Below are 11,193 nucleotides of genomic sequence, written 5' to 3' on the forward strand. Positions count from 1 at the left end.
CACTGCTCTCACAAAGCCCTGGTCCTGAAAAACGCCTCCATACATTGTGACTACATCCTGCTCTGCTGGAAACCCCACCTCCACCCTAACACACTTCCCAAAGTCCTGCCATTCTCCATGAGAAACCCTGCCCCTTACTAGCCTATGTCTTCCTAGTACCACCCTGCCCTCTCAAAGCCACACCCTGAAAAGCCACTCCCTCATAGCTCTGCATTCCTACTCCAGAATCCCCACCTTCTGTCAACCTCTTCCCTCCATTCCCTGCCCTGCCTTATGGAAAACCTCACCCTACATGTCCCACAAGGGCTCACAGTGTTCCACCAGATCCCCTCCTCTAAGTAACCTCCTCCTTTGTAGCCTTGTTCTTCCTTCTCAAAGCCCTGTCCCAAACAGCCTCCTCCCCAGTGACCCCACCTTCTTCCAATGAAAACCTGTCCACCTGCCAGCCTCCATCCTAAATCCCACCTACTGCACAAGAGACCCCTCCTCTAACAAGTCTAGTCCTTGCTGTTCCCTCCCTGATGTCTCAAAGCCCTACACAGACTGGCCTTTGCCCTCAAATCCCTGTCCTGTTCCACCATACAGGCTGTGCCAATACCAACTCCTCCCTTAAACCAGACAGAGCTCCACCAGAAACCCTATACCACCTCATCTATGAAGGTTTCATCTAGTAACTTTTATTACAAATGTGATTTTGAACATATCTGGGGAAATAGAAGTTCCAGCCTCCAGCTGGGCTCAGTCATAGAGAAGGATTTGTGCCTTTTTTTGACTTTTCAGCTAGTCCTGACATTGTAAAGTGCTCTTGTCTAAAACTGGATAAAAATCAGGCCAGTTTAATTTCAGGTGACTTCCCCACCCCACCCCCAGCCTTCCTCCAACAGAAGGGATGCAAAAGACCAAGTTTTGAAATGCCTTACTAAATAAGCAAGCCCTGGGAAAATGAAGCTCAACAAAGTTACTTAGATTAAAATAAATACTGTCTCAAAATTTTCTTTCAAAACTTTAAAATGTACATATAACTGATTTTGATTTTTGCATGCTTAAAAATCTGAGTGTGTTTTGTATGTGCTTGTGAACATGTTCATGATAGAAATTGTCAGCATGCTGTAACAATTGGCTGAGTTTAAGTTTAAAGTTCCAAAGGTTATGAGATTTGATCATTACTAAAAAATTTTTAAAGCATTTTCACATTGTTTGAAATAGCTTTTTAAGGATTCTTTAACTTAAAAATTAGAAAATCTGGTATTTTAGAATGCATAAAGCTGTTTACACTGTAATCAAGATATCTGGCTTAACAAAAAGGAGAAATTTAGAAGCCAACAGAAGACCTATCGTTAGGAGTGAAGGATGAACAGGCAGAAGTGCAGTTCAGCTGGTCATGCATGGTGGAACAGGCCCTGGGAAGAGTCCACGCATCGTGAATTAGGGCAAGCGGGCACAAACGCAGTTCAACCAAATCTAAAGAGTCGGATTGGGTGTGGGACCATTCCACAGGAAGGGCCAAGTGGCCCATATTTATTCTGCCCCTTTTCCCTACAGATAGACACTGGAAACATGATGGTATAAATGAGTGATGTGAAGATCTGATTAACATTGCTAATACTGCCCCTTGGATGTGTTAAAATTAAAATTAAGAAGGCCTTAAAAAGAGGATCAAAAAGTTTATTTGTATAATGTGGTTTGCTCTCTGATATTCTGCCATTGGATATGTTATTTTTAAGGCATAAAGGTGTTAAGTCTAGCTTCTTGGTACAGTGATGCTGATTCTAATTTTTGCATTGAGAAAAAAATGTTATTTGAGCTTAAAAGTTTTCATGTGTATCTGTTTAAAAACAAGCAGCCAAAAGGAAATGAGTGACACCTAGCCTCAAGAGTTTAAGGGGTTTTTCAAAATACAACTAAAAACTAAAGTATAGAATATTAAAACAGAGATGAATAGGAGGCTTACAAATTAGGAATGGATTTCTGTATATAAAGTTTAAAAGTAAAATTGTTCTAAACATTTGCCTCAAAGTACAAAAAGGAAAAATTAGAATTACCAAAGTTATTGCTTAATTCCTATTTCAGTTTGGTTTCATAGGTTGTTGTTGTTTTTTTTTTTTTCCATAACAGTTCCCAGCAGATCCACAAAAAGGAGTGAGGATTCTTGTAAGTTTGTCAGATGTAACTTTGGCTCTTAATAAGTTTCAGGTGAGAATATGCTTAAAAGCTACTACTATGTTGACTGTCTTTTTGCTTTTAATTGGAGTAAAATGGCCTTTTATGAGACTCATTGATCTGAAAACTGGTTCGAATCCAGCCTGGGCAGATGAAGGTCTTTGTGAGAATGTCACCTCTACTCAGCCAGCAGAAGGCAGAAAGAGCAAGCAGACCTGCTTTAGGATTCAATGTGGCAGAGTGCTAACCTTGAGCTGTAGAGCTGAGGGACAGCACTCAGGCCCCAATTTCAAGTCCAGCAACCATCTAAGGGAATTGCCAATGAGGCATTGTTTCCAGTGTGGAGAAGACACTCCTTGGACGAAAGTAATGGAGAAGCATCCAGAGACCGTAAGCCACTGCTTAGAAGGCAGAAATAATGTCAGATCCTTGAGTCATTTGTGCATGGCCCTTCAAAAATTGGTCAGAGCCAGAAGGTCATGGGAAGATAGTTTGTAAGCATGTCTATAACTGAAAGGGACAGGAACTTGTCAGTCATCTGTGATATTAGTAAAAAGCTAAGGTTGCAAAATGTGGAGGATAGTTTAAATCCCAACCCCTGTATGTGCCAAAAGCTCTAATTGGCAGTAACTTTTGAGCTGACACCACCTACATGAAATTCATCTCCTCAGGAAAAGTTTGTAAACCTGAGAGTGTGTTTCTATTGATATCTGTCTGAAGGCCTGCATAGGTATCTCAGACATTGTTAGGATTACTAGAGATCACCTTCCAAAGCCATTCATAAAGATCCTTTTGCAAACCAGAAGACTAAAGAAGCTCAACTGCTGTAGCCAGAAAAATGGTCTGTGCATTTGTCAAAAGTTAAAATATTGTTCTTAACCTCTTTGTAAAATAGGCTAAGTTTATAGGTTCCTGGCTAGGTAGGATCAACACTCCTGAGTCAGCTTCAAGAAGTGACAGAAGATGAATCTTTGCCCATCATCCCTTATTAAGAACAAGGGAAAATATTCACTTTTTAAAAAATGTGGCAAAATAGACAGAAGGAAAAGGCATGGGAAATAATAGTACAGGCCTGAGTCCTCTATATCTGCTTAGAAAATCCTAGCTTTATTAAAAGTTCTATTTGTTTAAAAAGTTGTCATCTTGGTAAATTGTCCTGGGCTATTGTGTAAATTGTCTTAAAAACTAGTGGAGTCACAGCCTGCCAAACGTATGCAATGTATCCTTACCAGTCTATGTAGGAATTTGCAGTCCAGCACGAGATGTGACAGCCCCTTGGAGCCACTGAGAGACCCTGCTGCTGCTGCTGCACATCCTAATGGGTAAAGTTCAACAACAGCCTGACAGTTACCTGGAGGAAATCTACATCATCATTCAGATCACCTCCGCCGTGGTAAAGGTAGACTGCACTCCCGACTGATTCCATCACCTGAAAATGCTTCCCGGTTGAAAGCTGCTACAACTAAGATCCTGTGGGACATTCTCTTGGTAATATGCAGTAATTCTCTATACTCCCACAGTAGATATTGGGAACGAGGATATCACTGGCTTGCCTTAGCCTTTGGAGTCTAAAAGCCACACAAATACATTAGTTTTTATTCATCCTAACTTCAATTCAACTCATCTTTCTAAAAATAGTTTTTAGTTTCACTCATTATCTTGTCTTTATTGTAAACCTAATCCTAACCCTCACCGTAATCATACTCTAATCTTAATATTATTAGCAGTTTTCTATTTCACATTCATCCTAATTCTAACTCTACTTGTTATTCGAAGATTTACTTTGTTTGACCCTAAATTTTCCGTTTCCCTAATGCTTACACTAAGCCTAGCTGGAACTAAAACCTAACTTTCACCCTAATGATAATCCAATTCTAATGTTTAAGAAAAATACTCTAGCTTTTAATCATTCTAATGAATACTCCAGTTTTCACTCTGGAAATGAGTTTCAGTTTGCCCTAATTTTCACAAATTTTCAGACTCTACCTCGAAAATTATCTTGTTCCCTAACAGGAGCCATTATATTACTTGTCCTCACATTCTCTTACCAGGAAAAATACTGTAGTTTCCATTGATTCTGCCTTTTTCTGAACCACTGTATCTGAAAACAGTTTCAGATTTACTTACCATCTAGTCCATTACTTAACGCTAACTCTCAACCTAAACCTGCCTGGAAAACTCTCATTAATCACTACAAGAATGATCACTGAGAAATAAATATAATGATAATGTTCTAGTTACTATTCAGCCTCATATATTTGCTTCTACTTGTTAGTGAACACAATTTTATACTAAAAGCTTTATTATTTGTAACAGTAAATAAAATCAGAAGAAAATACTGACCCTAATCTTAATCCAAATTATATGACAATACTAACACTAATACAAGTACACTAGTTTTCACTCATCCTTCCAAACATAGGTTTAAATTTTTCCAATATCTTAGTCATTTTCTAACCCTAAACGTAATGTTTCTTAACTGGAACATTGAGAATAACCATCAGCCTAATTGTGAGTAGATTCTAATATTAATAGCAATACTCTAGTTTACATTCATTCTAATTCTTACCAGGCTTATATTAAAATTTACCTTCAATTAGACCCTCATTTTTTTTCTCCTTCACTCTAAGCCTAACCATGGCTGGAATCCTAACTAACCATTACCTTGACACTAATCCTATCCCAATTCTAAAATTTATGAAAAATGCTCATTTTGTGCAATCCTAACTGAAATTCCATTGGTAATTCTTGAAACAAATTGTAGGTTTTCTGTAAACCCTACAGATTTTTCACTCTTAACTCTGAATGTATTTTGTCCCATAACAGGCATCATTATACCCATTGATCTCAAATCTTGATTTTATGAAATACATTGTACTTCTATTATCCCAGCTTTTCCTGAATTCCTACAACCTAAAAAAAGGTTCAGCTTTACTTAATATTTAACATTTCTTTTTTTTTTTTCCTTTTTGTCGGTCGTGGGGCTTGCACTCTGGGCCAGGGCATAATCCCTGAGTTCTTTAGCCCAAGGTGTGCGTTTAACCAATTGAGCCACAGCACCGCTTTTATGTTTTATAGTGGTTAATTTGAGATAAAAGTCTCATGGACTTTCCTGCCTGGGCTACCTTTGAACTGCGATCCTCAGAAAATAGCTTCCTGAGTAGCTAGGATAATAGGCTCGAGCCACTAGTTTAACCCATTTCTTTACTCTATCCTCAACTCCGGTTAACCAGAAACCTAATCCAAATCACATTCTGATTTAACACCAAATGGTTAATGTAAGGAAAATTGTCTAGATTCTATTCAATCACACATTTTTTTGGCTTCTAATTCTAATTGGAAAACTAAAATTCACCTTAAAGCTTATCCTTCCCTAACCCTAACCGGAACAAAAAAGTATCTCACACTTTAAACCAAATTATATCTGAATGTTTAAAGTAACACAGACTGGTTTTCATTCATTCTTCTTAAAATATGTGGCAGTTTTACACATTGTCTTACAGGTTTTTCTCATCCTGTCCCCGTTCTAACTGGCACACCTTTCCTAATCCTAAGCCTACGTATAACTGAATCATCATGTTAGTAGCAAGCCACTTTTTTCATATTTATCCTAACTCTTGCTCAGCGTGTAGGTCTAACTTTTACTTGCATTTTGAACATAAATTTTTAACTGTTTTTCTATGTCCTGTCAGGTTTTATTTTTCATTATTTTTAAAATTTTTATTTTGTTCAAAAGATGCTTTAAAGAGGGATTAGTTACATATATAAAGTAAGGAATACATTTCTTGTTGAGCATTGTTACCCCTTTCTTTCTTGTTCTCTCACTATCCCATCCCTCCTCACTTCTCATACCTTTCCCTTCCCATGGTATAAACTTCATTTTCAACATAGTGTCTTGTGAGTATCATTGTTGCAATGGGTCATCCTGTGATGAACCTAAATTTTCTATTTCTCTAATCCTAATTCTAATTCTGTCAGAGATCCTAACCCTAAAAATAATAATAATGATAGCTCAATTCAAAAGTTAACAAAAGATATTCAGGTTTTTATTTATTCTATTAATTCACTGTGTATCTTGAATTAACTTGCAGTTTAGCTTAAATCTTCCAAATTAGTTTATATGTGCATATATAAAGATATAATTTTATGTGAAAAACAGAAGATCTTTGGAGGAAGGAGTAATGAGAAAGAAATAGAGGGAATATAATCAAATACCGTTAAAGATTTTATGGAATTGTCACTTCTGACAATTAATATCTATTAACAAAATAACTAAAAATTAATAAAGAACACACTGCCTTCTAGTGTTCTTTAAGAGAGCCATGATCTATCTTCTGAAAAAAAAAACTCGTGTTAGATAAACTTTGTCCATGCATAATTTATATTGTTTGCCAATTATTTAACTTAATGAATAAAAATTTATCAAATAAGGTTCCATGACAAAAAATATAAAACAGTTACTTAGCAATTGTTTGAGAAAAAGTTATTGTCATGAGTTTTAAGAAACGGAATTGCTATTTCCCTACAAAGCAATGACTTAGGTTTACTAATCTAGTATTTGTAGTAAGTTTAGAGAACATAATTGGCATGAAAAACAACTAACTGTTCATCTTGTTTCTTGAATGAGTGATATTTTAAACATTGTCTTTTATTCAAATAAATACTTAGGTTTACATTTCAAAGTAAGTTCAATTTTATCTCCTTTCAGAACAAGTACTTACCCTGCAATTAAATGTACTAGCATATTCAGGTGTTTAGAAGCTAAATTTTCTATGTTTTATATGTATCTCTACATATTCAGAATGACATGATTTTTTTATTCATAACTGTCTAACGTCAGATTTTTGCTTCATCAATATAAATTGTCTCATGAGGTTGTAGTGAATGCTCCAGTAACCAGAGTGGTCAAAATCATTTCCTGAATTCTAAATTTTAAATCAAATCATTTTTAAGCTTTGATAATATCATTTATTGTCTCTTCAGAGCAATTAATCTAAAACAAATACTACTTTTAAACATTTCACTCACATTGTAAAGAATATTAACATAGGTCAAAAAAAGACTAATTATTCCAGACTCATCATATTTGGTGATCTTAGTGTGAAGAGTAGAAGGTTCTTATACTCAATAAATAGTTTTGGTTAAATTAAGTCATATATCTGGATTTCTAATTTGGAGGTTAATCACATGGAAACAGGAAAACAATAAAAAGTACTTTGGAATCAACAGAAAAAGATATTTGTGCATGTACCACAGTTGCTTTATTTGTTTGTAGGTGAACACTGGACTTCGATTTCTATCTTAGCTGTTGTTGTGAATAATGTGAATAACAATGAATTACAGATATATTTATGAGTTACCCAGAGAGAAATAATCACACGATTGGTGAGACAGATCATATTTCAACTTTGGATTTCTTTAGAAAACTGCATACTACTTTCTACAACGAGAACACTAACCTGTATTTTGACCAAGAGTGTCGAAAATTTCCTTTTCTCCACACTGTCACCAGCCAACATTATTACATTTTGAGTTTTTTTAAAGGGCAGGTTTTTACTGTGTGCAGTACCCAAGACTGGCCTTAAACTCAAATCCTTTTACTCCAACCTCCAATCACTTGGAATTACCAGCCTTTACCTCCACACCTGGTTCCTTGGATATTTTTTGTAAGAGTTATAATAGTTAAGAAGTAGTATCAAAGTAATTTTGAATTGCATTTCTCTAATGACTTCTGCTCACAAAGCATTAAGCTAGCACAGAAGTTGTATTAAATACAAATTTGTAAATCCACAGGCAATTTTCAGGGCTTTTTGGAAAACATGTCTATTCAGAACTTTTGTCCATTTTTAATCAAGTTTCTTGTTAATCTCATTTTTAATCTCTCTATAGAAAATCAATAATTAATTCAAGGTAGTAGAAAGGAAAAAAATTAAGCAGCTCCTAAAATTTTTAAATTTTTAATAGCATGATATTGCTTAAATCATTTTCTGTAAACGCTTGAGACTACGTAACTAAATTTAGTTAGACCTTTTACAAGGCTATATATATTTTATTTATTTTACTTTGATTGTTCTTTCCAAAGCCTGTACGGTTAATTTCACTTGCTTTCTTTCAGTCTCATGTAGTACAGATTTCAAACTGAAGAATAAATGGAAGGAAGCAAACAAAAAATGCAGTTCCCCTCATCTGATGATGCCTCTACAAGAATGAGGAAAGTGTTCATCCTTCTAAGGACCTATGATAAAATATCAAAAAGTCATTTTATTCTTCTAGGTCTTCCTTATCTTTGCTATGTCACTTAAATGATGTAAAACACAATATACTGCTCAGATACTTTTATGTTTTATCAAGTTTGCACATTTTTATATGGATTTCACCTCAGTCTACAACATTCCTTCATTGTTCTGTCTCTGATATTTTTACACTATCACGATATAAGATAACCAGTTTGATTTACAGCATGAGAAGTTATCCACCTGGCTTCCTTGGAAGCTGAGCATGGTCAACAGATATTACTTCTGGTTGCTAACACTACATGTAATGGTTTCTGTACTACTTATCATATTCTATTTAGTATTTAAAAAAGAATGCTGGCTAAACTCAAAGGTCATTCATAGGTTTATGTTAAGTGTTTCACAAGTTTTATTCTCTTACTTCTTAACATAACATTTGGTATAATGCTAATGTTATTACCATTGTAGTGTTGGGAAAAATTGTAGTAAAAAACTGTAAGTGCATGGCTCAAAGATACACACAGTGAGGAAGAAAATGAGTCAAAGTTTCCAAAAGTCTTTCAGCAATACCAAAAAGGTGGGTAAAATCTCTCCATTCTCTTATACTCTCAATTCAATATTCATATTTTCCAAGAAATAATAGCATAGCAAATATTTCCCATGGTGATTGTTTTCTGTCACATTTTGTCTTCAACACAGACTGTGTTGGTGACATTAGGTTATCATGCACAGAGCTGAGCTTACAAATTGAGGTCTGAAGACAGCCAAATTTCTTCTGTCCCACAGTTCCAGTTTCTTTTTTAAAAAGTACTAAAACTTTTAAATATCATCACTTACTATCTTTTAACAATCCCCAAACGAATTAAATTGACATATAATCACTCAAAAGGCTTTCAAATTCGGTGATGATAAAACAGGCCCCCATGAAGTAAATTTTCTTTTACTTTTAAAAAATTGTTCTAAAAGCCTTGTGCGGGCTGGTCACACCTATAATCCTATCTACTCTGAGTATTTGCTCAGGAGACTGAGATCTGTGGATAACACTTGGGAGCCAATCAGGGCCAAAAAAAAACTTCATGAAATTATTTTTCAAAATGTTTAATGAACTAGCAAAGAGCCAAGAATTGAGATGTAGCTTATATCGTAGCTCATCAATCTAGATAGGAAAGGCCTAGCAAGGCCTTGAAGCCCTGATTTAAATTCTGAGCATTCCAATATACATGCATGGTGTTCTCATGCACATGCGTGTATGCTTGCGTGCTGCCGCACTCACACACACACACATTTATTCAAATTACCTTCATATCAGTGTTCTGAATTAATTTCTTTGTTAACAATATTATATGGGTAAAATAGAGGAAATAAACTCTTCCATCTAAGAACTTTTTTATATGTTTTTTTATGGTAATAATACTGTGCAGAGGGGTCACATTTACATGAACAAGGAAACTAGTAAGTTTCCTAACAAGCATTGTTACCTCCTCCTTTATATTTCCCCTACCATCCCTTCCCTCCCACCTCCACAAGTACACTCCCCTCCCCCTTCCTTCCTCCACCTAAATTGTAAAGTTCATTTCTCAAAATAATGTCTTGTGCATCTCATTGTTACAATGGGTCAACCTGTATTGCTATTTGAGCATTTTTTCCCTTCCCCTCCCCAAATTAGAGAAGCATACATACAAGATGTAAGTGTACCAACTTCAAATACAGAGAAAACAGGGGTTATAGTGTGGGGAGAAACATACAAAAAACAAAAAAATGACATCACACATTATAAGTACGTTAGAAACAATAGCAAGAATCAAAAAACCACTTGTGTCCCTATCTTGGGGTTCAATTTCTTTAACATCATCTTATCTGGTTATATGCACATATCTTTTGAACTTTTCTGCTTATCCCAGACATACATTCGTTATTGAAAATAAGGGAAATCATGGGACCTATATTTCTTTGGACTTGGCTTACTTCACTCAATAAATTTTTTTCCAAGTCTTTCCATTTCCTAACAAATTGGGCGATGTCATTTTTTCTGATGGAGGCAAAGAATTCCATTGTGTATATATAACACATTTTCTTGATCCATTCATCTAATGGGGGCATCTGTGTTGGTTCCATATCTTAGCTATCGTAAATAATGTTGCAATAACCATAGTTGTGCTGGTAGTTTTAGTATGGTCTTTTTTATGATCATTTGGATAAATCCCCAAAAGTGGGATTACTGTGTTATAGGGGAGTTTTATGTGGAGTCTTCTGAGGCATCTCCATACTGCTTTCCAAAGTAGTTGAACAAGTTTACACTCCCACCAAGAATGCAGTACGGTTCCCTTGTGGCCACATACGTTTCAGCATCTGTTGCTGTAAAAATATGGAACGCTCCAAGACTTTGCATGTCATCCTTGCGCAGGGTGCATGCTAATCTTCTCTGTATCGTTCCAATGTTAGTGTATGTGATGCTAAATTGAGCACAGAACAGTTTTTATATATAAAGTATAATTTTTAATTGATTTTATTAAGCTAGGCAATTCAACAAAAAGTAAGTTCAAAAGAATTGTTGTGAAATTATAGAATCATGTATTTCTTACATAAGCACACATTTAAGAATAAAATCAAGATAGACATGCCAAAAACAAATTAATTCCAGATATTTGTAGTTCAAGAGATGTGTAGGAGGAGAAATTCAATTATTCTATACAAGGCACCTGTCAAAATGAACATTGCAGCAAGTGTTAAGGTTTGTTAAAAGTTTTAATGTTTTAAATATGCTTAATTTTGGGATTTTGCTTATATATGCCAAAATAGG

At 35.3% G+C, this 11,193-nt stretch overlaps 1 non-coding gene across 1 annotated transcript; it reads right to left on the minus strand.

Moving 5' to 3' along the window:
- Positions 1–10,752: 10,752 nt before the first annotated feature.
- Positions 10,753–10,859, minus strand: LOC122117062. Its single transcript, XR_006149073.1, has one exon. It is a non-coding gene; the product is annotated as a U6 spliceosomal RNA (small nuclear RNA).
- Positions 10,860–11,193: the final 334 nt, after the last annotated feature.

The sequence above is a fragment of the Dipodomys spectabilis genome, unplaced genomic scaffold, assembly GCF_019054845.1.
Source record: "Dipodomys spectabilis isolate Male_0828 unplaced genomic scaffold, ASM1905484v1 ptg000139l, whole genome shotgun sequence".
Lineage (NCBI taxonomy): Eukaryota > Metazoa > Chordata > Mammalia > Rodentia > Heteromyidae > Dipodomys > Dipodomys spectabilis.